The sequence below is a fragment of the Lissotriton helveticus genome, chromosome 1_1 (assembly GCF_964261635.1).
Source record: "Lissotriton helveticus chromosome 1_1, aLisHel1.1, whole genome shotgun sequence".
Classification (NCBI taxonomy): Eukaryota; Metazoa; Chordata; class Amphibia; order Caudata; family Salamandridae; genus Lissotriton; species Lissotriton helveticus.
This window is the reverse complement of record NC_136057.1, coordinates 125,517,507-125,545,157: the sequence shown is the minus strand read 5'-3', so window position 1 is coordinate 125,545,157 and position 27,651 is coordinate 125,517,507. Positions and strand designations below refer to the sequence as shown.

General features: G+C 47.1%; 1 long non-coding RNA gene across 2 annotated transcripts in view; it reads right to left on the bottom strand.

Moving 5' to 3' along the window:
* LOC144768269 (uncharacterized) overlaps nucleotides 1-27,429 on the bottom strand; it is a 91,538-nt gene extending 64,109 nt beyond the window's left edge. For both annotated transcript variants that reach the window (XR_013598530.1, XR_013598525.1), the window contains exons 1-2: nucleotides 27,297-27,429; nucleotides 27,030-27,149 (exon numbers count right to left, since the gene is read on the bottom strand). This is a non-coding gene — a long non-coding RNA (uncharacterized LOC144768269). The remainder of the gene's footprint in view (nucleotides 1-27,029; nucleotides 27,150-27,296) is intronic.
* Nucleotides 27,430-27,651: the final 222 nt, after the last annotated feature.

Here is a 27,651-nt window from a genome sequence, read left to right as displayed (position 1 = left end):
CTGCCTCGCAGTGCCCGGTGCAGCTCGGCTCTGTCTCTGAGTCTGCCAAAAGTATGTTATAGTTCCAGCTATCAGTTCAGTCCTCCTCTTCTGCATTCCTAAGCTACTGAACTGCATCAATAGTTTCCGTCATTGTCTAGCCTTCTCGTCTCCACGTTAGAGAAATACTGTATTTAAATGGTCATTTAGTATTCTTCATCACGCACTACATGTAGAATAATGCATGGTCCAGTCTTAGAGTCAAGTTAGCTTTTCCCCTCATGACTTCTAGTTTATATCAACATGTTCCCTAAACATCAGATACCAGATAGGGTTTAGGTACATGTCGCTCCGACCCTCCAGACTCTAGTCTCTGCTCCTAGCACAGAGTTCGTAGCCCCCAGCTTCTCCTAGTAATACGTCATTGCCAGTTTGCGCGCACCATCAGGTTAGAGGTCCCGGCTCCTTAGGTAGCCCCCTCCAATGTTTCCGCCCATTCATGACATATTCTGTTACGTTTTCATCACATGCCTAAGTATACTCCCAGTCACACCTCTTTTTTTCTGTTATCTTTCGCGACTGCTACGCGTCACGCCTTCTGCTCCACCCACTGCTACGCCTACTGCAATGTAATGCTATGTGTTCGCGCCATGTATATAAGTCCATGTATTGTTATTAAAAGTTAGCGCGCTCATCCCAGATCAAGCCCCGGCAGCTGCTGGGCCCCAGTTGTCCTGCTGGGCCCTGTCACCTCTGTTCTATGCAGGTTGTCCTGATCCTGTCCTTATGCTGTAATAAACCTGCAGAAACTCCTACTACCTCGAATCTTGACTCTTATTTTATTGAGCTATCTGTTATTCATTCATTCATTCAAAAATAGATCCGGTATTATTTATTTATATACCACATAATGGCGCCCGAATAGGGACTTGCCCTTTCCCCACGCGTCGGTGAAGCCACGCCGACCCCCTGACCCTCTGCAGTCGTGACGGAACCATACCGTGCACTGGCAGATATTTCTGCTCCAAGTATCCCTCAGGCCCACGGAGGAGACGGAGGAGGCGGTCCAGCATCCAAACGAGACGGTGGAGGAACGCGGCGAGTCCCGACCAGAGCCCAAGCCGAGAGTCCAAGGTCCGAGGTATCCGGAGGCCCACCTGTAACTGAAGTCGTTCGTCGTCCGTCGTCCAGTCCCGTCCGAGGCCTTCCGTTCCGTGCTGCCCGGTGAGTACCATTGCTGGGGTAGTATCTAGACAGGACCAATCTAAATTGACTCCTGGTCCGTGGGTTGGTGGTGCCCAGACTCACAAACGAAGTGTTCACCTAGGTGGATACGGGTCTTGATGCGTCCCTTTATGGGACCGGTATGTTCCGTACTGTTACAGCAGTGCATCCAGTAATTCTAGTCTGTTCCGTTCTCGAGAAATTCTGTTCTGTTTCTGTTCTCAGTATTTCAGGTAATATTCTGTTCGAACTGTTATTTATAATGTTCTTTATGTATTTTACTGTTGTGGTATGAGTGCGACGTGATTTTGTGTTTTCATTGTGTATTGTATTGTGTCCAGATTACAGTTCAGTCATGCCGCTCTTTTCCAAGTTACGTCAGTTAAAAACTAGAAAGGGTTTATTAGAAGAAGCAGTTCCTGTCCCGCCCAGGGACAGTCCAGGTCATTTTATGTATCAGAAACATGGCATACGTGCCATAATGTATCTAGATTTATGGGTAGAGTATACCAAACAGTTAGAAGAAAAGTATAGATGGCCCGTATCGGGTACATGGGATGCCGAATGTATCATGAGAGTAGAAGAAGCATTATGGAAAAAGAAAGCCAGACAGTCACAGAAAGATGCCATCGAGTTATGGCGTAAAGAAGCTCATAAAAGAACTGAAAAGGAAGTCAGAAAGTCGGAGTTAAGTAGAGAATCCCAGGAACGAGCCCAAGAAAGAGAATTAATCGAGATAGGTGAACAAGTCAAAGCCGAACAGTCAGACAGACAGAGGCATGCCCTTATTAAGGGTATGTATCCTCTTCTTGCCGAAGGTTTGCCAAAAGCGACCCCAGAGGCATCCAGTAATTTCCCGCCACCATTAGTTCCGACTAAGTTACGTCACAAACAGACCGCAGCTGATATTTTTATTTCGTCCTACTTGGACGACACAGTCCCAGAATATGCAAATCCTGTTCGCGCTCCGCCAGTTCCTGTAAATCAGGCACTTCCTGCTCCTTCAGACACCGGGGTGCCCTTAACAGCTCCCCCGGTCCAGTCCGCCATACAAGTCCAGCCCACGTTACAATTACCGACCTTGCCAGCACGAAAGGCATCAGTCGACGATTCCGGTTTAGGGGCCACAGGAGGAGGTCTTCCTCAAACCCCGCCGCCACACAAGCGTTTAACATTACTCGAATTACATGCTCAAGCGTTACAGCGTACGCCCAAACATCAGTCTGTCACAGAGATCAGGCAAACCCTTACCGAATGTGTCTATGATCCAGTTCCAGGCGAATACAATATGGTTTTATATTCCTTACGTGTAAGGAGAGTGACCGAGTATCTAGTCACCTTGCCGAATATGAAAGAAGATCTAGACAGAATATATCGTTTCATCCGTACAGGGGATGATCCAGAAAGTATTGGCGAGATTATGTCTCAAAGGAAAGCCGAGATTCAGCTCATGATATTAAAGTTCCTGATCAATTGTCTAATAAGAGAACAAGATTATCCGTCTAAAGATTCCGCCGAAATGAGAATCCTGACAAGGTGGAGTGATAATATAGCCGAGGGTAAGCACAAGACCGTCGGTGCCATGGAGAGTATGTACAAGAAAATTCGTAAAGAAATAATAAAGATACACGAACAACGTAAAGCAGCACAAGTAAGCGAGAAAGAAAGTATCTCTGATCCTGAAGAGGAAGACGAGAATTCCGCCAGAATAGCGTATGTAGGAAAATCTAGATTTCCAGATCGCCATTTACGCCTAGAACCCAAGTCTATTTTTCATCTAGCACCAGAACAAGGTTCTCTAGAACAAGTATTTCAAGCTACCGATCACATTTTGAAATCACGAGTCGGTTACAGTGAGTTAAGTACCATGCATGAACAAGAACTAGCCCGATCAGCAGTCCGATGGATTACTGATTCTACCACTTTTCCAGACGAAATAGTGGCACAAATGTTTCTGAAACTGCCCCCAGCCGAGCAACGACTGGTGGGTATGTATATGATCCAGTACCTCATTACTCTGTATGAGGGTCAACACTCTGATCCAGGCCCGTCACACGATATCCTGAACGAGTTACTCCAGTATAAATGGAGAGGTCTAGGTACCGATTTAATTAGTGTCATTCTAGAACAGCGCCACAAATATAGAACGTTCTTGAACCCGCATTTTGTTCATGTCTCACCCCCAGAAAGTAAATTATTTTACATAGACAGACAGAACCCGTTACGAGAAGTCCACCCAGTCCAAGGGGCGGGTGGCGTAATGCAACGAGTGTTTGTATACACTCCGATTTCAAAGATGGAACTTCTTGAAATGAAGAAATTAATTCCCTGTCATGACAAAGATCCAGCAGGGTTCCATAGAGAATTAAAAGACATGCTCCGTATGGGAGAATACACTTACCCAGATATCATTAAAATGTTAAAGGTCCTGTTACCCGCAGGGGTGTATGAAAAGTTAAAGGAAAAAGAATGGGAGGTGGGAGAGAAAAAGATCGATTGGGCAGCTCTAGAAGCTGAAGACAAGGCACGAGTACCAGGTACCGGTCTTGGAGATAAATGTAGAGAATTACCAGAATTATTGATTCAAGTTTTACCCCGATTATTGACAACGAGAAAAGAAGACTGGGATGCAATCTCAGCCTGTAAACAGAAACAAGATGAAGATATTAGTGATTTTTATTCTAGATTTGAAAAATGTTTTAGTATTAACAGTGGTCTCAAGACAAGTAGTGAGTCATACCCTCACCTTTTCGTTACCAAATTAGTCGAGAATTCAAGTCCACAAATTAAAAATCGAGTTTTGAAAGTCGAAAGCACCTGGCAAGCGAATACTCCGTCCCAGATGCTCCAGATGCTCCAGTATCACCAGAATAGAATCAGGGAAGAGCAAGAACACGAGAGAAAACGTATGAAAGACACGAAAATGAAAGTGCTGGTTGCACAATCTGTTCCTCAAGACAGTCAGAAGAGGGGTCCAAATCAAGCCAATCAAGCCAGTCATCCTGCAGCTCCCGTTAGAGGGAACTGCAATTATTGTAAACAGCCAGGTCATTTTATAAATGAGTGTGCAGTTCTGAAACACAACATAGCTACTGGTAAGACTAAAGAAAGACCACGTCCGCCTAGACAAGAACAAGTTTCACAGATTCCTCAGCCACAGAATGCACCACAGACAGTTACAGCTCCGCAGCCTATTGCTGCAACACAGCACGTTACATCGCAGATGTACCAGTATGCACAGTCTGAGTATCCAGAGTACCAGCCATATTCATGAAACAGCCTAGAGAGGGAGGTAGGCTTGCCTCTCATCGAGATACCTGTAGATCAAGAAGGTCCCTATGTTCACAGTCAAGTATTAGGGAAAGACAGAAAGTTTTTGATCGATACAGGGGCAAGTAGGACCACAATTAGTCATGCCGAAGTTCCAGGGGCTCCGCTCTCAGGCTCAAGAAATGTTTCCCTTGGATTTTCAGGAAAGCCAATAGTTAATGAGATATCAAAGCCAGTCACTCTAGAAGTAGGTCCATTGTCCCGCACTACTGATCTGTTACTTACTAAGTCATGTCCAGAAAACCTATTAGGCATTAAGACACTGAAAGAGTTAGGTGCAGTTATTTGCTGTTCCCCAGAGGGAATACGTCTGTTCCTACGTGACTTCAAGGGTCACTATGTATTACGAGATTTTGATTCGAGATTGTCTAATGTTCCACAGCACTTATGGGCGCAAGGTCCAACTGATGTAGGTTACATGCAAATCACACCCCATCGTGTGACTCTCAAGCCAGGTGTAGTGTTACCACGAATCAGACAGTACAGATTGCCACCTGAGGCTGTAGCAGCCTTATCCAAAATTATTGACGAGCTCATGGCTCAAGGAGTAGTTGTAGAAACTGACTCCAATGTATGTAATTCTCCGATCATTCCAGTCATGAAACGTACTGATCCAAATGCACCCCCAGTATATCGATTAGTGATTGATTTACGAGAACTTAATAAATGTATTATTCCTCAGTACCCAGTTGTTCCAGACATCTCTTCCCTATTAACAGCCATTGATTCCGAAGCCACGTTCTTCACTGTCATAGACCTCAAGAATGCATTTTTTAGTGTTCCTATTCATCCAGACAGCCAGTTTCTTTTCGGATTCTGTTTAAATGGAAGGAGCTATATGTTTACACGCGCTCCTCAAGGTTTCACAGAAAGTCCTAGTATTTACAGTCAAGCACTTAAGAGACAACTAGACAATATTCACATGCCAACTGACACTGCCCTGCTCCAGTATGTCGATGATCTCCTGATCACAGCCCGTTCTGAACGTGACTGCGAACGAGCGTCACTTACAGTTTTGTATTTCCTTGCCGAGATGGGGCACAAGGTGTCACCTTCGAAGCTTCAATTCTGTGTCCAGCAAGTGGTATACTTAGGACACTTGCTGTCCAAGAGGGGTAGGCAGTTGACACCCGACCGTATCCAGTTAATAGCGAGTCTTCCCCAGCCCAGAACCCAGAAGGAGGTACGTGCCTTTATCGGCCTTACTTCTTATTGTAGACAATGGATTCCCCAGTATGCATTTCTAGCCAAGCCACTGATACAGTTAACGACACAGGAGGCAGCCGTATCGACTGTCCTCCCTTGGACATCTGAACATACACTTAGTTTCAATGAGTTAAAGAAAGCCCTATGTCAAGCTCCAGTTCTAGCTACACCGAACTACAGTAAGCCTTTTACACTTTTCGTTACTGAACGTGAAGGTACAGCATTATCTGTTCTTACACAAGATCAAGCAGGACAATACAAGCCCTGTGCTTATTTTTCGAGCACATTAGATCCAGTCGCCCAGGCGTTGCCTGCGTGCCTCAAGTCAGTTGCAGCCACAGCTCTAGCTATCAGACAAAGTGATTCCATAGTTTTAGGACACTCCCTGACAGTACAAGTCCCACATTCAGTAGAAGTTCTTTTAAACCGAACACAAACACAGCACTTGACAATTGCACGTTTAACAGGTTATGAATTGACACTGTTCCAGCCACACATAGAAATTAGACGCTGCAATGTCCTGAATCCTGCTACACTGTTACCATCAGTTAGTTCAAATCCTGACCCACATGACTGTGTGGAAGTAGTTAATATTACGACAAAGCCAAGACAAGACCTGACAGATATTCCGTTACCAGATCCCGACTTGACACTTTATGTGGATGGTTCATGTATGAGAACTAGTACAGGAGAACTAGTCGCCGCGTATGCAGTAACTACTGACACCGAAGTTATTGAGACACACCGTATTGACACCCTGTCCGCTCAAGCAGCAGAGCTAGTTGCTCTGACACAAGCCTGTATACACGCCAAGAACTTGAAAGTTAATGTTTACACAGATTCACGTTACGCATTCGGAGTTGTACACGACTTCGGAGTGCTCTGGCAGGAGAGAGGTTTTATGACTTCTCATGGAACCAAGATTCAGCATGGTCTCCTTATTCAAGCCCTGTTAGATGCCATACATTTACCGACATCTATTGCTATCATGAAATGCAAAGCACATACGAAAGTTACTGACATTATTTCCCAAGGTAATGATCTAGCAGACCGCACAGCCAAGCTTACAGCACAGACTCCAGACATTCCAGTTAACATGACACATACTCCAGATCCGATTACATGCATGACAGTTAAGGACCCTACACAAGATGTCATAGATATCCAGTTACATGCTACTCCCGATGAAATCAAGAAATGGTCTGAACAAGGAGGGGTCCAGACAGATCAAGGATGGTTAACGAAGGGTAGAGCCACATGGTTTCTCCCCGACTCTATGGTTCAAGTCATTATCAATACCGCACATAGTCCAGCACATTTAGGAGAAAAAGCTATGTTAGACAGTATCCAGAATATTTGGTTCAATAAGCATTTACGAGCTGCAGCCAAACAGAAAGTCCGTACCTGTATGATATGTTGTCAGTTTAATCCAGGTAAAAGTGTCCCGGTGGAACAAGGTGGTTTCCAGCCCCCTGACCACCCTTTTGAGGTCCTCCAGATGGATTATATTCAGATGGAGCGATGTCGAGGTTTCAAGTATGTCCTTGTAGTTGTATGCGCTTTGTCCAGGTGGACAGAAGCATATCCAGTCCCAGATTACACAGCCGCGACCACTGCCAAGCAGTTGGTTCGTGAATTCTTCCCTAGATACGGACTCCCTAGAGTCGTATATTCTGATAACGGTCAGCCATTCTCCTCAGAGTTAATGAAGCACGTTTCCCTTTTGTTAGGGTACCAGTGGAAGTTTCATTGTGTACGCCATCCTGAAGCAGCCGGTCTAGTCGAGAGACATAATCAGACCCTGAAAATCCGTATTGCCAAAGTTTGTAAAGAAAAAGGTGTGGACTGGCTAGTAGCTCTGCCAGTCGCTTTGTTTTATATGCGCATGGTCGCACATTCCAGATCAGGTCTGTCCCCGTATGAGGTCGTATTCGGCCGCCCCCCTAACATGTGGGGTACTCCTAGACCCCGAAGTATTACCGATGTTTCATGTAATATGCTGACAGATTACCTAGCTTCCTTGATGTCTGCCCTCAACTCATGTCGTTCACAGGTTGCTGCCGCCTTTCCAGACAACACCGAGGTGGCACCGCATGAAATCGTTCCAGGTTCCCTTGTGATGGTCCGAAATTTTGACAGATCAAGTCCGCTGGAGCCTCGTTGGAAGGAGCCACGTCAGGTCCTCTTGACCACCCGTACTGCCGTCAAGTTGGAAGGCAGGAAGGGGTGGGTCCATCTTTCTCATGTAAAACTTTTCAATGGATTGAAACCAGTCTCCAAGAACATTTCCAAGGATTCCCAAGATTCTAAAGACTGCCAAAACATTGTTTTAAAGGACTGTCCCGCAAAAGACATTATTACAACCCCTCCCTTGTTAGAGAAAACTCCGCAGCAGGAGTATAAGTTAAAGCTCAGGTCTAGTAAAATAAGTCAGTCAGTTTGATTGTATAAGTCCTCCCCTAGGTGAAACGGTTAGACTGTTTCTGACATGTATAACATAGACCCCCATAGTGAGAGAGTCAGTCGAAGTTCAATTCAATGTATCGTTTTTCTGAGTTTCATATTATTCATCAGCATAATGATTTCCTGCACCAGCTATGCGTTCTATCTGTATTTTCCAGTTCCTCATGTAAATATGTCTGCTAATGCTACAGTAGAGCACACGTTTAGTGATCTGCCTCCTCACGAATATTCTTACCGCCTCGCTATGCGCAACAACTCATTTATCCGTATGTTACATTACTCACACCAGACCAGCAATGCCACTAATTGTTGGGTGTGTGGTCGACTCCCCCCTTTCCAGACACCGAAGGGAGTTCTGCCACTCTTTCCTTATCCATTCTCACACAATGGTTCATGTGGAGCATGGTCCACGTTAACGTCATCCGCAACAGATATGTCTTTTCTTAACAGTACATGTTTTCCAGACAAGAAAGGTCTCCCCCACAGAACAGGTTTAGATCTAGAAAATGAAGTTTATAATTTAGGTAACTATTCTTCGAATTTCATGGTCCTGAATGTTCAGTCTGATACTACTCCAGACTTACCTGCTATTTCACTTCTACCTGTCAAAGGCGAATTATGTGTCCGTAGTTATGGTTCCATACATGTAGGTCATAGTGAATGTACTGCTGTTATCCAGTATAGTGACAGTGGGAAATCTATTTTCAAAGCTTCACGTCATTCTTATTTTATTTGTGGTTAAACTGCATATGTTCGTCTGCCCCTCGATTGGGAGGGAACCTGTTACATTGCCTTCCTACTGCCACCTGTTTTTCTAGCCCCATCTGATTATCACAGAAACACACATCTAGTACACATTAGACATAGAAGGGAGTCCCCAATTGTCGATTATACTGAAACTACTCTAGAACAGTATACAGATTTCAATAAAGGTTTCTTCTTCTTTGTAGGACCTGTCCAGAATAGTAAACTGATCCGTAGGTTAACAAGAACCCTTGAAGCTGTAGTAAATGAGACTGCCTCTGCTCTAGGTAACTTAACCGAAGAACAATCTGCTATGAGATTTGTCGTTTTGCAAAATCGTCTCGTCCTTGACGTCATACTGGCCGATAGGGGCGGGGCCTGTAGAGTCATCGGATCTAGTTGCTGCATTTTCATTCCAAATAACGCGCCGTCTGTTTATTCAGCTATAACCAGACTCCATAAAATTGCCCATCTGTTACACCAAGATCCAGGCACCTGGACATGGTCCGGTTGGTTCTGGAATATAATTTCCGCATGGGGATGGAAAGTCCTGTCCTTTCTAGGTATTGCAGTAGCGATCATATTTAGCTGCTGCCTCTGTATACAATGTGGCCCTGCGATTTGCAGCATGTGTGCTACCTCTTGTATTCCTAGTCCCAAGCCCCGTTCTAAATCCCGTTCCAAGACAATTCGAGACGAGCAAATGGTACTGTATGAAATGATAGATGGTATCATGAATATTGATGTTTCCTGATGGAAACGTAGTGACAAGGAGGGAATGTGGAAAAGTAAATTTTGCCATGTTCTGTGTCCCTACGCCTCATCCATCATATGTTATGTGTGCATGACTAATATGCATATGTTATTCCCCATGTCCGATTAATGACGCAATTCCAGTTGTGTCCACCTTTAGTATGTTAGTTTCCAGTCCTCGTGAATACTACGAATATCAGGCCTATGTAAAGTTACGTTGCCACGTTTCTCAGTGTGCACGTTATTCCATTATAAAGTCCCCGTTTCCAGGCCTCAACAGGGCCCGGACATCAGATTCAGCTCCTGTCTCCTGAAAGCCTCGCTGAGGAGCGATACAGCCCCCACCTGTATCCTCGACCCTTCACTTACTTCCTGCCTCGCAGTGCCCGGTGCAGCTCGGCTCTGTCTCTGAGTCTGCCAAAAGTATGTTATAGTTCCAGCTATCAGTTCAGTCCTCCTCTTCTGCATTCCTAAGCTACTGAACTGCATCAATAGTTTCCGTCATTGTCTAGCCTTCTCGTCTCCACGTTAGAGAAATACTGTATTTAAATGGTCATTTAGTATTCTTCATCACGCACTACATGTAGAATAATGCATGGTCCAGTCTTAGAGTCAAGTTAGCTTTTCCCCTCATGACTTCTAGTTTATATCAACATGTTCCCTAAACATCAGATACCAGATAGGGTTTAGGTACATGTCGCTCCGACCCTCCAGACTCTAGTCTCTGCTCCTAGCACAGAGTTCGTAGCCCCCAGCTTCTCCTAGTAATACGTCATTGCCAGTTTGCGCGCACCATCAGGTTAGAGGTCCCGGCTCCTTAGGTAGCCCCCTCCAATGTTTCCGCCCATTCATGACATATTCTGTTACGTTTTCATCACATGCCTAAGTATACTCCCAGTCACACCTCTTTTTTTCTGTTATCTTTCGCGACTGCTACGCGTCACGCCTTCTGCTCCACCCACTGCTACGCCTACTGCAATGTAATGCTATGTGTTCGCGCCATGTATATAAGTCCATGTATTGTTATTAAAAGTTAGCGCGCTCATCCCAGATCAAGCCCCGGCAGCTGCTGGGCCCCAGTTGTCCTGCTGGGCCCTGTCACCTCTGTTCTATGCAGGTTGTCCTGATCCTGTCCTTATGCTGTAATAAACCTGCAGAAACTCCTACTACCTCGAATCTTGACTCTTATTTTATTGAGCTATCTGTTATTCATTCATTCATTCAAAAATAGATCCGGTATTATTTATTTATATACCACAACGGAGATACCAAGGGTTTATCGGGGCTACCCAGCCCTCAGTTCCCGGCCCAGCTTCCATTACAAGCCATAAGGGGGGGGGGGGGGGGGGGGGGGGGTGATCTGAAATACCCCTAGCCAAGTGTCTGATTTCTTTAACCAACGGGGTTGGTTGCGGGCATAAGGATATAGTCTAATCTCTAAAGGCTGCCGTGTGCACCAGAGTGAAAGGTGTATTGCAATTGTCCGTGGTGGAGCAGCCTCCAGCAGTCTATCAATCCCAGATTGTCAAGAAAGCCACCCAGCCAAGACTGGGACCTCCCAAGATCTCTAGGCGGGTAGCGATCACTATGTCCGGAGACCACTGAGTTGAAATCGCCGCCCACCACAAGAATGCCTTCTGGGAGCCCCAGTATCACCCTCCCCAGATCAGCAAAGATCGTAGCCTGAAGGCCAGGTGGGACATAAACGGAGAGCAGAGAGATGACTTTCCCCTCCCACTGTCCAGTAATGGCGGCGTAACGCCCCCTGTCGTCAAGAATGACGGCGTCGATCTCGAGGGGGAGACAGACCCTAACCAGGATACCCGCCCCCCTAGAGCCAGTGGTGAAGCCAGAGTGTGCAAGGAGATGGTAGCCCCTTCGATTCATAGCATGACATGTATTGCCTATCAAGTGTGTCTCTTGCAACAACACAATATCAGGGGAGAGACGTCTCAAGAGTTGGAACACCACACCACGTTTTATCCTGTCCCCCAACCCGTTAACATTCCAACATAGCAATTTTAGCCCCCTACCCCCCATCCCGAACATGGTCGCAGCATCCACCCCACATTAGTCGCAACAGCCAAGTCCAAAAGTCCATCAATATAGTGCCTTCAAATGAACCAAACAGGAACAAATTCCCCCCCTCCTTCCCCCAGTCTACCCCAGAAACAATACCCCCCACCCTGCACCCCTGCGTTAGACTCAAAGGCCCCCCCAACTTGCAGTGTGCCTGTCATCCTAGCTAATAACTAATCTATGAAAAGAAACCCCCGAGGAGGAAGAGACCCACGTCCTCCGCCACCCCTGGAAAGCCAGCTCAATTAAAGCGAATTAAAGGATCCGCAAACCACGGCTGAAAGGTCTATATGAAGTCCAGCGAACCGAGCCCCATTGCTATTCCTGCTCCATCGGGCCACCTCCGGCGCCACCAGAGTGTTAAGGATGTTCCTGCCCCCTGGGCAGCGTGTCGATCCAGTCACTTGCAGCCTCAGGGTGATCAAAGAAGAACGTCCGATCTCCATGTACCACACATAGCCGGGCTGGAAATAGCATTGCATATTTCATGTCCCTGTCTCTCAATCATCTCTTCACTCCCTGAAACCCCATCCTCTGTTTCTGCAGCAACTGAGTGAAGTCTGGGTAGAAACTCACCGTCGTATTCTCAAATTTCGTGGGGCCACCCAATCGCGACGCCTACAGGATAGCGTCCCGATCGCGGAAATTGAATATCCTGGCTATTATGGGCCGCGGGGTAGCACCCAGCTTAGGTTTACCACCCGGCACTCTGTGCGCCCGCTCCACCACAAAGAATTTACTCAGGCCTTTGGGTGCCAGATGGTTGACGATGAGGTCCTCCACGATGAGGTCAACATTTAAGTTATCGGAATTCTCAGGGATACCCACAATACGGACGATGTTCCGCCTAGCACGACTTTCAAAATCCTCCAAACGGCGGGAGAAGATATCATTAGAGGACCGTACATTACGGACCTCCGTCTGTAGGTCGGAGACATCCGTCGTGAGGCTAGAAGTCTTCAAGTCTAGGGATTTAACTTTTTCATTCGTTTTAGCTAAATCCGCCCTGATCAAGTTGACATCAATCGCCACTGTGTCCAGTTTTTGAGCCAGGTTTTCATACTGCACACCGATTGAGGTCTTCATACTCGCAATGGCGCCCATAACATCGTGCAGAGTCAGGTCATCGTCCACCGTAGAATCATCTCCCTTGTCCACCGGATGCTTGCCCGTTCCACCGGGGGATCCCTTAGGATGGGTGTATCGATCCATGACATTAGATTGTATGGAGCCCCCACGGTGAACAGTCTTCGTCTTTCGCTTTTCAACCTCGGGCTTGCCGGCCTTCTTGAAAGCTATGTCCCCGAGGGGACCCTGAGATCTGGTGAAAATGGCTACGTCAGAATCACTCATAGATGCTCATCCAAAGGACAGTGTGTCTCACGTCACACACCAAGTGATGATGTACGGTCCCGGCCCTGGGGTAGGAGCACGAAGTAAAGCAGGTCCCAGGCCGCGGAGTAAAATCCGCGGCGTAGAAGGATCCGGACCAAAAATGAAACCAAAAGCCACGTCTAGGGTGGAGAGTCGGATCAGGGGCAGCCGCTGTTGTTCAATTACCGCCCAGGCAGATACCAACTCGAGCCCGGGGCAGATCCGTAGAGCAGGCCAGGAAAGTTCAGATTGTCATAAAATCGGTTCCCTTAGACCAAATCAATTTTTGAAAGCAGCTGGCAGATCAGCCGGGTTGTATCTTCAATGATTCGTCGTCAGAACCAGGATTATAGTCAGGATAAGTGCCGGAGTTGGCGAAGGTCTGGGAGCTCTGTGCTCACGTGACCATCCCGGTTGCGCGCGAAGCTCCTCTCATGAAGGACTTTCTTAAGGACATGTCAATACCCCACATATGCACACCATTGTATTGTCCAAAGGTTAATGGAAAGGTTGAGAGGGCTAATCGAATAATAAAAGAGTGCTTTCAACTGGCAGTCATGTCCGGTAAACCCATTGAACCAGCTATCAGAGATACGCTATGGTCATACCATACTACACCAAGTCTCACCACAGGTCATACTCCCTTTGAACTGTTGAGGGCAAGGAAAGCGGGCTCAAAGTTGTCCCCAACTGGCTGTGCCTAAAGATAAGGTGTGGGTCAATCCAGGAGAGTTCAGGATGAGTGTGGAATCCAGACAAAAAAAGTTCAAGGAGTGGTACGACAGGAAATGGGGTGCAAAGGACAGGTCTCTCAGACGGGGCAAAATGTTTACATCAGGAAACCTGAGGGCCTGAGTGGTAAAGGCGACAAATATTATGCTCCAGAGAAAATAAGAGAGATTAAAAAGAATGTTGTCATTTTGGAAGATGGGAAAAAATGGAGTATGCATTGTGTCGCCATAGGCCAGAATGAGGTAGAACATAGGGTGGCCAGCAGACCTCTTGCCCAGAATACTCGGTCTGATGAGGTCCAGGCGAGAAGAGGAATAAGGCAAAGAAACTCTCCAGGTTGGCACAAAGAATACAGAAAGGTGTGAAGGATGACATACTTATTGTAACATTCTGTGTTTGTTAGGTCTTCTGCACAAGACCAAATATTGGAACGTTGTTGCCTGTTTAGCCCTTTTCCCTTTCCTCCACCTATTCCCTCTTTTCCTCTTCCATCTTCCTTTCTCCCGTCTACTTTTCCACACTTCTTGTTCTCTACCTCTCACTTGGCTTCCTCTCTTCCCTTCAGGGAGGAATATGTGTTATATCTTGTCCCCTTGGTACTTTCCCCCACCCCTCCTCCCGCTCACCTTTGGTTCTACTTAGAATGTTCCGATTGGAGGCAGCCTTGGAATGCTGATGAGGCTGCACTTGACTAGGAGCGGCAGGCACCAGCAAGCTGAGGGTGCAGGTTCTATTGATCTTAAATAAAGAAGTTCCACTTATCTTCTTCGTGGAGTTTTACTTCACAGGCCTCATCTCCTATGCACCCCCCTGGACAGGACAGGTTTCATCTCCTTTGCGCCCATGCTGAACAGGCCTCACCTCCTCTGCATACTGAACAACAAGCCTCACCTCTTCTGCACCCTCAGAACAGGCGTCGCCTCCTCTGCACCCCGTGGACAGGCCTCACCTACTCTATCTCACCCTGGACAGACTTCACCTCTTCTGCACCTCACGGACAGGCCTCACCTCTTCTACACCCCACTGGACAGGCATAAACTCCTCTGCAACCCCAGCAGGCCTCCCCTCTACCGCAACCCCAGCTCAGGACAGGCCCCAACTCCTCTGCAATCTACTGGACAGGCCTCACCTCCTCTGCAGCTCTCTGGACAGAACAGCTCTCACCTCTGCACTCCCTCGGACAGGCCTCACCTCCCCTGCACACCCCTGGACAGGACTTATCTTCCTGCACCCACCTTGACAGGCCTCACCTCCACTTCACCCCTGGACAGGCCTCACCTCCTCTGCACCCCTAGACAGGCCTTACCTCCTCTGCACCCCTAGACAGGCCTTACCTCCTCTGCACCCCTAGACAGGCCTTACCTCCTTTGCATCCCTGGACAGGCCTCACCTCCTTAGCACCTCTCCCAGACAGGCCTCACCTCTTCTACACACCCCTGGACAAGCCTCACCAGCTCTACACCCCCCTGGACAGCCTCAACTCCTCTGCACCCCCCTGGACAGGCCTCCTTTGTAACTCACTGGACATGAGAGGCCTCACCTCCTCTGCACACCTCCCACCAGAAAAGCATCACCTCCTCTGCACCCCCTCGGTACAGGCCCCACATCGTCTGCACCCCCAGCAAAAGACAGACCTCACCTCCTCTACACCCCCTCAGGACAGACCTCATCTTCTCTGCACCCCCAACACCTGACAGGCCTCATCTTCTCTGTAATTTAAAGTTTAAGGACACTTAGAAGTTGACTCGGAACAAACCCTTTTTGACTTAGATGGTTCTAGAGCCAACACCCGTGGGAGCACTGGAGTACTTGTGTTACCTAACCCAGGAAAGCCGGGACCATAGGTGCCAAATGGTGTCGGGTCGCGTTGTCGTTTTCAATAGCGAGTTGCTGCAAAGTGCTGCTGCCGAGAAGAGGAGAAGTGTCCGAAGAGATCCAATCCGGGCACCGACCTGCAACACTCGACATCCTTTGTGGGACAGCTCGAATCCAGCTCCTGTTTGTCGTCGACGCCTTCTGGTCCCCGTGGCTGAAGAGTCAAGCTTCCCCTCATCTCATCTAAAGCACCCTACATCGGTGAGCATTCGACTATCATGCCCCTGGTCACTGGCAAGTGACCCACACCCTGCCCCTCTGCTTTCAGGTTCTTCTCATCTTCGATCCAGGCTTGGATCTCTTCGGACACTTCTACTCTTCCCGGCAGCAGCACTTTGCAGCAACTCGTCATTGAAAATATTGACGTGACCCGACACCATTTGGCACCTATGCTCCCGGCTTTCCTGGGTTAGGTAACTCGAGTACTCCGGTGCTCCCGTGAGTGTCGGCCCTAGAACCATCTAAGTCCAAAAGGGTTTGTTCCTAGTCAACTTCTAAGTGTCCTTAAACTTTAAATTTCCAACGGCGACTTTACCCATAGAAGCTAACGGCGCTTGCGGCTGTGTTCCCACACTGCACGCGTTCCCCGTGGGTTCCCTGTGTCACTACATTGGGTGGTTCCAAAGGGGCCCAGCGATTCTACAGGCTCTAGACCTTGTGTCCAGTCAAGTCGTGGTTCTTATACCACTATTTTAGTATATGGTTTGGTCCCCCCAGGGGCCTATCGTAAACTGTGCTATTTACTGTGAGTATTTGACTTGTAACTTGTGTACTTCGAATTCTAAGCTCATGTAGAGACTAAGGGGTGTGTTTTAGAATAAATACTATATTATATATATACATATATATATATATATATATATATATATATATATACCTGGTGTGGTTCTCATTTGGTCATTCAAGAGATTATAGACTGCTAAAACAGGCTGCTTCATAATCCTTCAAGACTTAGCCTGAAGGCTGCTCTCCATAGTTACCACTAGGACAGCTTTCAATAAAGGTTGTCTTTAATCTATCATCAATAAGGGTTGTTTGGACTGGTGCAAGGAGCCCACTATAACTAGTGGACAGCATATACCAGGCCAACTTCTCACACTCACCTCCTCTGCCCCCTGGACAGGCCTCACCTCCTCTGCACCCCTCTCTTCCTCTGCACCCTGGACAGGCCTCCTCTACTCTGCACCTCTGGACAGGCCTTACCTCCTCTGCACCCCTGGACAGGCCTCTTCTCCTCTGCACACCTGGACAGGCCTCTCCTCCTCTGCACCCCTGGACAGACCTCTCCTCCTCTGCACCCCTGGACAGGCATCACCTCCTCTGCCCCCTGGACAGGCGTCAGCTCCTCTGCACCCCTGGACAGGCCTCGCCTCCTCTGCACCCCTTACAGACCTCTCCTCCTCTGCACCCCTGGACAGTCCTCACCTCCTCTGCCCCCTGGACAGGCATCAGCTCCTCTGCACCCCTGGACATGCCTCTCCTCCTCTGCACCCCCTGGACAGGCCTCACCTCCTCTTGCCTCTGGACATGCCTCACCTCCTCTGCCCCTGGACAGGCTTCACCTTGTAGTGTAGTTCCTATATTCCCAATAGGCTCTGCGCATTGGAATAACATAAATGATAGTTTAGACGTAGGACTGAGGTCGACTAGGTCTCCACTGAAAATGTTAGACTTAATTATGAATGCCAGCTAGCTCAGAGGTCACTAGAAACTTTCTCGAGTGAACAGGAAGGAGTTAACTTTCCTGAATAGACAAGAAGGGATTAGTTTCTGACAACCGCATAAACATGACAACTTTGCTCCCCCCAGAATAAGGAGTATATCTCCTGAGTCGCGGAAAACAATAGACAGCTATTTCACTCAGTCAATCGTGCATGCTTAGTTTCACCAGGAGAGCAGAGAAATAGAGAGACGGGCGTTTTCAATAAAAGTTGTTATTTATTGAGCAGTCTTCTTTCTCATGCAAGAGAAGTGAATTGCCACAATTGCAATACTTGTCATAAAGTAAAGTGCGTACGGTAAAAGGAGTATTATGAAATAATACTGTAAAAGCATTTATATGGTTTGTGAGCCATATGATACTTAAAATGGATAAAATACATACAATGATAAAAGTTGACTAAACGTGCTCAACTGGTGTTTCTAAAATACGCCTTCCCCGGTGTACCTAACCTAAGCTTAGTACGTGGGAAGGAGTAAGTAAGTTGCAATTTAAGTTAAGATAGTTTTTGCCAAGAATCTGAATCAAGAATTCTCTACGGATCTAATCAGCTCCGTACCTTGGTTATAGGATGAAGGAGGTCTTGTATCTCAGGACTCGATCTCCCAGCAACCCGCAAGGGTGACTGGAAACACTGGAGCTGGATTTCTCGGCAGGAGAAAAGAGAGCGTCTCTCTCAGTGCGTCAATGGGAGGGTCGCCTTCCTTCGGCTCTCGTTACATCTGGGCTTCGGGTAAGAAGATAGCCGATCTGCTCCAAACCACTGTGTGCTTGCTTAAGGCAAACGCTGGTATATTTATACCTGGAAGGTGCCGAGTATCAGAATTACCCCCTGATATTCAAGTTGATCTAGGATCTCCCTGACTTGCTTTTTAGCTTCTTGCTTAACAGGATACTGCCTCTGTGCAGTAGGTTGATTTTTTAACTGAATTTTATGGTGAGGAGAATCCTCATCCCATCCTACATGATTTTTATATAATGCAGGAGCTTGGGCTACTGCCCGTTTTCTAGCATATGTGTATTTTTTATGAATTGGAATGTGATTTGAGAAGGCAGGCATAATCATTTCTTCGCCATGTGGGCACTCCCTGACAAACTCTGGTGGCCAATCTTTTTCTGCTAGAAGGATATCATAGCCTTTAGATAGGTTATCCCAAAAGAGACCCCTTATTTTCCTAGTTTTGTCCCCTTCTATACGTAGTGTTATTTCGTATAATTTATGGGGCACGCTAACTCTGGTGTCTGCAGTTTCCACCTGAATGTATTTATTCGTGTCCACTGTCTCCAGAAGATTCATCAGGATCTTGCGAGCTATTGTCACTTCTGCTGCGCTATCTAGCATTGTCTGGGCACATTCTCCGTTTTTCAGTTGTGTCCTCAAAATCCTCTGCATGTTTTATTTTAATACTAGCTACCTTCTTTTTTGGAAATTGTAATTTTTTACTTTGATTAGCAGGTTCCTTGTCTTTGGACTTGACGTGCTCTTCTTTATGTTCTGACCGTCCTCTTGTTTCCGATTTCTGTGAGAAAGTCTGAAAAGATCGAGAGGGACGTGTATCAATATCTTGATATCTGTCAGGTTTTCTCAAATTATCCCTATTTCTAAGGTTGTATCTTTTTTCAGAGGGTCCCTGTGTGGAGACTTGCCTCCTCGTTCTGGAGATCTATCTCTCCGCTGAGGAGACCTTCCTCTGGACTGAAAGTGTTCTCTTCTGGGAGTGGTTTGTTTATTACCCTCCCACCTCTTTTTTGGAGTATTGAGATTATTCACAATAAAGGTTTTTTCAGGATTTTCAGTTAGTTGTGGTTTTAGTGGTTTCGGACCCAAACTATCTCTACCTAGTTCCTCTTAGGATTTTTCAATTATTCTGGCAAGTTCAAAAGGTTATTCTGCTATATCTGTTTCTTTCAATTTTTGGCGGATCGCCACAGGTGCTGCTTCTCCTTTTATGTTGGCTAGTAGTATAGCCGAGACTTGCTTAAAGTCTTTCAGTAATTTCATACCTAGAGTCAAAACAGGTTCTGTACCGTTTTTATTTTGAATCTGTCTTAGTAAGTCTGGTATAACCGCCATGGACGGAACACCATGTGTTTTTGTGTATATCGAAGCAAAGACTGTGCCCCAAGTGTCACAGTCCTCCACATGTGGTGCGATCCCCATTGGAAGACAGATAGTCAGAATTCTGAGTTTCTCATTAGGAGTAGTATCAGGAAATACTGCCTCTATTTGAGTGATTTTTTTTAGCTAACCAGAACAGAATTTGTTCCCGTTTTGCGGGTACTTTGCCAATGACTGATTGTATAGTCTGTGGTGTGGTTTTATTTGTATTCCCCTGGTGAGGGGTGTGTTGTGGAATTCTTATTGCTGGTTGGACTGTTAAAGTCCGCATGACATATTGGACCAATTGTCTATGTATTTTAATTAGTTGCTTTAGTTGAACTAAAAGTTCTCCGCTTGACATTTTTTCAATGTCGGGATGTGGTGTGTAGCCGGCTAGAACTGGCCATGTGGCTCCTGGTCTACCTAGTGGACCGAGCCTGGTGAAGTAATTTTGATGTTTTAGGGCGCCATTAAACCAGAGCTGGTGCTCTTGGTATGTTAGTGGAATTTCAACGTCCTCGAAAGGGACGTATTCCGTTGGAGATTCATCTATTTTGTAGTAGTAAAAGTCGCGTGTCACATCATGTGCTGCTGGAAAATGTATGCATGAATAGAATACCTCTGTCTGCCGATATTCATGGGCCTCTACCACAAATATGACTGTACCACCTCTTGATGATACTCCACGTTCTATTAGTTTGTAAGTTACACTCTTCCTTACATTGACTGGTATTTTTATAGCCTCCGGGTCATTTTCCTGGAGACTTGTGTCTTCCGCTAAAAGTTGAGTTGCCAAACATCTCTTTCTTCATCACCTTCCGGCATTCTACTGACAGAAAGTTTTTTGTTGCAGAGCAAGTTTCAAGGAAACAAAGATTAGGTGCACAATATTTTGGAACACTGCATCCTTCAACATTGACTAAACCAAAAACTAATACATAGGAACCTCTTCCTACTAAGTTCTGGCGGATATTAACCTTTTAGCCACTCCAGACGTCTATTGGAGTTTTTTACGGGAAAAGGGGTCTGTGTGAAAATCATGACTGAGTTACTCTAGTATCTAGCGTTAGATTATCGCCTTACCAAACTGTGGGCGCCATGTAGTGTAGTTCCTATATTCCCAATAGGCTCTGCGCATTGGAATAACATAAACGATAGTTTAGACGTAGGACTGAGGTCGACTGGGTCTCTACTGAATATGTTAGACTTAATTATGAATGCCAGCTAGCTCAGAGGTCACTAGAAACTTTCTCGAGTGAACAGGAAGGAGTTAACTTTCCTGAATAGACAAGAAGGGATTAGTTTCTGACAACCGCATAAACATGACAACTTTGCTCCCCCCAGAATAAGGAGTATATCTCCAGAGTCGCGGAAAACAATAGACAGCTATTTCACTCAGTCAATCGTGCATGCTTAGTTTCACCAGGAATTCAGAGAAATAGAGAGACGGGCGTTTTCAATAAAAGTTGTTATTTATTGAGCAGTCTTCTTTCTCATGCAAGAGAAGTGAATTGCCACAATTGCAATACTTGTCATAAAGTAAAGTGTGTACAGTAAAAGAAGTATTATGAAATAATACTGTAAAAGCATTTATATGGTTTCTGAGCCATATGATGCTTAAAATGGATAAAATACATACAATGATAAAAGTTGACTAAACGCGCTCAACTGGTGTTTCTAAAATACGCCTACCCCGGTGTACCTAACCTAAGCCTAGTACGTGGGAAGGAGTAAGTAAGTTGCAATTTAAGTTAAGATAGTTGTTGCCAAGAATCTGAATCAAGAATTCTCTAAGGATCTAATCAGCTCCGTACCTTGATTATAGAATGAAGGTGGTCTTGTATCTCTTTCTCAGGACTTGATCTCCCAGCAACCCGCAAGGGTGACTGGAAACACTGGAGCTGGATTTCTCGGCAGGAGAAAAGACAGCGTCTCTCTCAGTGCGTCAATGGGAGGGTCGGCTTCCTTCGGCTCTCGTTACAGCTGGGCTTCGGGTAAGTAGATAGCCGATCTGCTCCAAACCACCGTGTGTTTCTTAAGACAAACGCTGGTATATTTATACCTGGTAGGTGCCGAGTTTGATGTAAGGTTAGACATAAGACGTCACTAAGAACTTACAGTTCTTTCTGGACTCCAGGAGTTCTTGGACAAAACTTAACAAAAGCAGGGGGAATTCCCGGGCTGCTGGAGGCTTGGTTTGTTTAAGGAACGCGTTGTACTTTCTAGGTGTCTATGGGAGTAGCCTTGCCGTATTTGGACTGCATTGGCTATGACTAAATATGGATATGATTCTTATGCCTTTATAAGGATATGATTTGTTATAACGACATAAGGGCATGAATCGGGAATATTTAAATAGGGTCCTAGATACGTTCACAACAACCTCCTCTGCATCCCTGGACAGGCCTCTCCTCCTCTGCACCCCTGGATAGGCCTCGCCTCCTCTGCACCCTTGGACAGGCCTCTCCTCCTCTGCACCCCTGGACAATTTCGTTGGACACTACTGCATGGGCAGGCTGTGAGGTGCTTTATTTTAGCATCCGCTTTTCAGCCCACTTTACCTTGGGAGCCTCCCTGATCTATAGGCCCCCTGGTCCTGCGGGTCCATTTCTCCAGACCTGTGGGGTTGTTATTGTTTCTAGGGCGCTAAGGTTTTCTCACTATATGGTTCTGTGGGACTTTAATATCCATTTGGATCAACCTGATACCAGGGAGGCGATTGACCTGCTGGATATATTACAACCAGCTCAACTCAGTTAGCATGTCAGCCTTCCTACTCAAGAGGCCGGCCATATATTGGACCCGATTTGTTCCAATTTCCCCATCTCCATAAGAGATCCTTGCCCGGTGTCCTGGTCTGATCATTTTATATCCTATTTCTCTTGGATGGTATCTAGCGCAGAGACACAGGTGCGCTCCTACCAGAAGCCAGCTTTTGAGAAAATTGATCCTCTGGAATTCAAACAAGCTCTGGATCTCTCTTGGCATGTCATGTCAGGTGAATTGGAGGAGTGTAAGTCGGGGTTTTCTGGTTGGGTAGCGAAGGCGGCTGATTCTGTAGCCTCTCTTCGGCCCATCAGACCTGCCAGAGATGCGCCCTCTAAACCCTGGTTCAACTTGAATCTTAAAGCTGCTAAGCATTATTGCAAGATTTTGGAGCGAGCTTGGCTCAGGAGTGGTTACTGTCCCATAGCCAAGAGGAAGCTTAGAGCAATGCAAAAAATTGACTACAATGCTATTGCCTTGGCTAAAGGGCAATTCTTTGCAGCTTGCATTTATTCTGCCAGGAATAACGCTAAAGAAATATTTGCCATAGCGGAGAGTTTTACGTCACCGCTGGCTCAAGCGAGTGTGACTCCATCTTCTCTCGCCTGGTGTAACACGCTCTCTAGCTGTTTCAGAGATAAAATTCAGGCCATCCAGGCTACATTTCTTTCTGGTAATGGTTGCTGTGAGGGGCCTTTGGTGGTGCAACCTGCTGCTTCCACTTGCTCTCCATCAGCATTTAGAGCAGTCGACCCCCTGGAATCTCTTAAAATCCTCAGGGGGCTCAAGTCCGGTTCTCCTTCGGACTCTTATCCACCAGGCTTTTGGCAGCAGGTGCAGAGAGTGTACATACTAAGGTGAACTTCATCGTCAATCTGTCTCTTCAGACAGCGGCTGTTCCTCCGGGGTGGAAGCAGGCAAAGATTTTGCCGCTTCTTAAAAAACCTTCTCTGGATCCCTTTAACCCGGGTAACTATCGGCCTATCTCCCTCCTTCCGGCTATTGCCAATGTCTGTGAAAAGGTGGTCAATAAGCAACTTACAGAATATGTGGAGACTGAGGCACTTCTGCAACCTGCTCAATCAGGATTTCGAGCCTCTCACAGCACTGAGCCAGTTTTAGTAGAGGTGGCTGAGGCTATCCGGGAGTGCCTCGACACCGGCGGGAGGGCTGCACTAATCTTGCTGGCCCTCTCAGCGGCGTTTGACACAGTCCCACATGCTCTTTTCTTGGCCTGACTAGCAGAGATTGGTGTGTCAGGAGCTGTTTGGGGTTGGCTTAGGTCTTTCCTGGAGGAGCGGGTTGAGCAGATTTCGCTCCCTCCTTTCTCCTCCTCCCCTCAGCTGGTTACTTCTGGAGTCCTGCAGGGCTCCTCCCTTAGCCCTCTCTTCTTTAACATTTATGTTACACCATTGCTATATCTGGCAGAGGAGCTTGGGGCTAAGGTGATGGCCTATGCGGACGATATTCAGTTGTTGTTTACCTGGGACAAAACATCAGATTCCGTCTCAGTGGCGCAACAGTGCCTAGTTTCCATCTTTAAATGGCTGGCGGATGCACAGATCAAGTGCAATAAACAAAAGTCAGAGATTCTACTCTATGGGAGAATCACACCCCAGACAGGGACAACCATACACCAAACAGGGAGAAACAAACACCAGACAGGGATATCAAAACCCCAGACAGGGACAACCACACACCAGACAGTGACATCTACATACCAGACAGGGACAACCACACCCCAGACAGGGACAACCACACACCAGACAGGTCCATCTACATACCAGACAGGGACAACCACACACCAGACAGGGACAACCACACACCAAACAGGGAGAAACAAACACCAGACAGGGAGAAACAAACACCAGACAGGGACAAGCACACCCCAGACAGGTACAACCACACAGCAGACAGGGACCACCACATACCAGACAGGGACAACCACACACCAGACAGGGACAATCACACCCCAGACAGGGACAACCACACACCAGACAGGGACAGCCACACACCAGACAGGGACAGCCACACAGCAAACAGGGACAGCCACACACCAGACAGGGAAAACTACACACCAGACAGGGACAGCCACACACCAGACAGGGAGAAACAAACACCAGACAGGGACAACCACACCCCAGACAGGGACAACCACACACCAGACAGGCCCATCTACATACTAGACAGGGACAACCACACACCAGACAGGGACAACCACACACCAGACAGGAAGAAACAAACACCAGACAGGGACAACCACACCCCAGACAGGGACAACAACACACCAGACAGGCCCATCTACATACTAGACAGGGACAACCACACACCAGACAGGGACAACCACACACCAGACAGGGAGAAACAAACACCAGACAGGGACAACCACACCCCAGACAGTTACAACCACACAGCAGACAGGGACCTCCACATACCAGACAGGGACAACCACACACCAGACAGGGACAACAACACACCAGACAGGGACATCTACATAACAGACAGGGTAACCATACGCCAGACAGGGACAACCACACACCAGACAGGGACAACCACACACCAGACAGGGAGAAACAAACATGAGACAGGGACAGCCACACCCCAGACAGGGACAACCACACACCAGACAGGGAAATCCATATACCAGACAAGGACAACCACACACCAGACAGGGACAACCACACACCAGACAGGGACAGCCACACACCAGACAGGGACAGCCACACACCAGACAGGGACAGCCACACACCAGACACGGACAATAACACACCAGACAGGGACAATAATACACCAGACAGGGACAACCACATACCAGGCAGGAATAACCAGGCAGGGACAACTAGACAAGGACAACCACACACCAGACAGGGACAACCACACACCAGACATGGACAACCACACACCAGGCAGGGAGAATAATATACCAGACGGGGACAACCAAACACCACACAGGGACAGCCACACACCAGACAGGGACAACCACACGCCAGACAGGGCCAATAATACACCAGGCAGGGACAACGACACACCAGACAGGGACAACAATACACCAGACAGGGTCAACCGCATAACTGACAGTGACAACCATCCACCAGACAGGGACAACCACGCACTAGAAATGGACAACCACACACTAGAATGGGACAACCACACACCAGACAGGGACAACCACACACCAGACAGACAACCAAACACTCAACAGGGACAACCACACACAAGAAAGGGACAACCACACACCAGACAGAGGCAACCACACACCAGACAGGGACAACCACACATCAGACAGACAACGACACACCAGACAGGGAAAATCACACACCAGACAGGGACAACCACACACCAGACAGGGACAACCACACACCAGACAGAGACAACCACACACCAGACAGGGACAACCACACACCAGACAGGGACAACCACTCACACACCAGACAGGGACAACCACACCAGACAGGAACAACCACACACCAGACAGAGACAACCACATGCCAGTCAGGGACAACCATACACCAGACATGAAGAACCACACACCAGTCAGGGACAACTACATAGCAGTGCAGAGCAGACAAATGCACACTCAGTAGCAAAGGTGATGGTGTGTGTCCAGTCCACACTGCCTCAGAACATCTTTAACATACAGAAGCCTGTGTTTGAATTAACTCTCACGCAGCCTGCAAATTCCACTGTTCATTTGTTTCCAGGGACACACAGGCACTCTTGGGCACACACAGGTACAACACCCACAGGCACTCAAATGCACATACATGCAAACATGCACACATAGAGGCACAACACAGGCACTCATAGGCACACAGAGACATACACAGGCGCTCACATGCATGCACAGGCACACACAGGCACTCATAGGTACACACAGGTATACACAAGCATGCATAGGCACACACAGGCACACACAGCCACACATAGGCACACTCAGGCACTCATAGCCACACAGGCACGCCAGCCACACAGAGGCACACCAACTATTCACTCATAGGCTCACGCAGACATACCAAGGCACATACTGGCACTAATAGGCACACACATGGGTACACTGATACACAGAGGCACACAGAGGCACACATATGCACACTCAGGCACTAATAGGCACATACAGGCACACAGAGTCACTTAGTCACTCACAGGGACACATAGCCATACCCAGCCATACAAGGACTCACACAGGCACACCGAGACACACATAGGCACTCAAAGCCACACATATGCACACACAGGCAGTCATAGGCACAAAGGGACACACAGGAAGACACGGGCACGCCCAGTAACACATAAATACAAACACTCTTAGGCACACAGAGGCCCACACAGGTACTCGTAGGGAAACACAGGCCCTCTGTCAGGACCGCTGGTCACCCTGTACATGAGGTCGGATCAGCTTGTTCCCTAACGAACTCCTGCTGGCCAAAAAGAAGGAGGAAATCAAAGAAGACCCCTGCTTGGTCCGAATTGTGGCAGATACGGAACTCTAAGATGGCCGCTGCGGGCTTGGCAAGTAGCGGTCTAGTGTTTAGTGAAAAACCGGTGCGAGATTGTGGTGACGCGCACACTCCTTAGCGAGTGCGCACTTCACTAAAGTCCAAACCAAGGAAGGTTCTGAGTTCCGTAGCTCGTAGTTGATAGAGTAGTAACATTTTACATAACGGCAACATTTTAGTGAAATACCTTTCATGACAGCGCCTGACGAATTCAAGTGTGAAGAGTCGGAGAGTTCATGGGGAAAAAACTTCAGTTGGCTTCATCTCGTCGAGCCGCGACTCGTCTGGTCCAGTGTTCTCACCTCAGCTGCGGCGGCATTTCCAGAGAAAAGAAAACCAATAGACCAAAGAAGAAAAGCACGTTTAAGCTAAGTTACAGTTTGATAAAAGTTTACAAAAGAAAGACTGTGAATGAAACAGGAATAGAGTTTATTTTTTCTCTTAATGAACTTACCTTGTTTATCGGAATAATTCTTCAGTGGCATTGTGGATACACTGTTCTTGACAGAATCTGAGGAAAGAAAAATTACGTTGTTTCGCTATTTTCAGTAATAAGAAGAAATGGATTAAAGAAAGAATTAAAACAGTTAGTTCAAATCCTAAACTTAAAAAGAAAACTCTTAGTGGAATAAATAGAAAACTTCTGTTAAACATAAAACTGATGTAGAATTTCCATACAAAGGGAAATATCAAGAAATACATCAGAAAAAAGAAGAGGGGCTGGTTAACAAGAGGACTAGGGTTTCCTTAGGTATCTTCAGCAAGTTGGTCACCTGTTGATTGACAGAAGAGCCAGGTAGAAAACCCGA